We start from the raw sequence: 1,926 nt of genomic DNA, 5'->3' as shown, positions 1-1,926 counted from the left end.
CATAAACCTGGAGGATGGCAAAGGCCTTCAGTTATAAGGCAGGGAGGGTGGGGCAGGAGGGCTTAGTGAAATCAGCCACACCTACCTGGGATCACTTCCTGAACCCCTGCTGCTGAGTCTGGGTTTCTATCCAGACAGCCCCTTCCTGGTAATGAGCTGCACCTCTCTTGTCCTCACTTGCCTATCTGATCTCAGTCTGGACCACCCCCGGCCATCAAACTTGTTCTAATAACAACTAAACATCCAAGGGGAGTTAGTCATAGTTGGTCCCTGGGTACCTTTTTTTCAAGGATCTTCTCTTGCCCTTCAAAAATGATGGAGGAATTTTGTCTAAACAGCTAGAACTGGGTTGGAGGTTATGCCTAGCAGACCCATCAGTTTGTCCAGCCAAAAATATTTTTATTCTTTTATTAGCTATGTTAATCCCATCAATTATACTACAATCATATTTTGTTACATCTTCAGGCTGCATATCATCTAATTTCCCCCACTTCTTTCCATTCCCACCCCAAAGCAGACATTGTCAGATCAATTCCCTGCTTAAACTCTTCCCATATCTTCTTATTCCCCTTAGAGTAAGATCCAAAGGATATAAAGCAGTCTCCAAGGCCCTGCCTGTTCCAGCCTCTGTTTTCCTTCTCCTCTCTCTCTCTCTCTGCCATAGCTATTTGTTCATGTGATAAATCTTTGCCCAGCATCTAAGTGCCAGGTGCTGGAGATACAACAGAGAACAAGACTGATGATATCATTGCCCTCGTGGAACTTAGACTTTAATGGGGGAGGGACTACATTTAAATTTAGAGTTAATGAACAATGAAGTGAATGGATAAATAGACAAAATATACTCAGGTGGGGATAACTGAAGAAAAACAATAAACAGGGGGATGAAAGAGAGAATATTTGGAGGCAAGATGCTACTTTAGATATTGATCTGAAGCTAAGTGACAAAACAAACCTAGTTGTTTGAAAACAGGGGCAGGAAACAGTAAGTTCAAAGGCCCTAGGGCTGGAAGCAGGGGTGCAGGGAGTGTGGGGGTAGAAGAGGTGACGAACTGTTGGAGGAAAAGGGCAGCCAGTGTGACAGGGATAAGAGAGGTGTGGGGAATGACTGGATGGGGTCAGAGAAAACGGAGGGGCCAGATCTCACTGTAAACTAAGGGTAGGGGTTTGGGATTTCCTCTGAGCTCCCCTGGTTCCTTGGGCACATCTGCTCAAAGCCTTCTCTCATGCATTTGCCTGGACTGTTCTCCCCTCTTCTGTTCTCCTACCTAACTTCTCCTCTTTCTCAGAACTCCAGCTTAAACATCCTTTTCTCCTGGATGACTTCTTTGATAAATGTTCATGTAATTTGCATGCATTTCACTTACTCATTCCACAAAGATTTATTGAGTGCCTGTAATGTTTCAAACATTTCATGCAAAGATAGGCACAATAAAGGACAGAAAAGGCAAGGACCTAACAAAAAGCGGAAGAGATTAAGAAGAGGTGGCAAGAACACACAGAAGAACTATACAAAATAGATCTTCATGACCCAGATAATCACAAAGGTGTGATCACTCACCTAGAGCCAGACATCCTGGAGTCTGAAATCAATTGGGCCGTAGGAAGCATTACTACAAACAAAGCTAGTGGAGATGATAGAATTCCAGCTGAGCTATTCCAAATCCTTAAAATGATGCTGTTAAAGTGCTGCACTCAATATGCCAGCAAATTTGAAAAACTCAGCAGTGGCCATCAGACTGGAAAAAGTCAGTTTTCATTCCAATCCCAAAGAAGGGCAATGCCAAAGAATGTTCAAATTACTGTACAATTTCACTCATTGCACATGCTAGCAAGATTATGCTCAAAATCCTTCAAACTAGGCTTTAGCAGTACATGAGCCAAGAACTTCCAGATGTACAAACTAGATTTAGAAAAGGCAGAGGA

This window comes from Bubalus bubalis, chromosome 20, assembly GCF_019923935.1.
Source record: "Bubalus bubalis isolate 160015118507 breed Murrah chromosome 20, NDDB_SH_1, whole genome shotgun sequence".
In the NCBI taxonomy this organism is placed as follows: domain Eukaryota; kingdom Metazoa; phylum Chordata; class Mammalia; order Artiodactyla; family Bovidae; genus Bubalus; species Bubalus bubalis.
Note: the sequence above shows the minus strand (reverse complement) of the source record.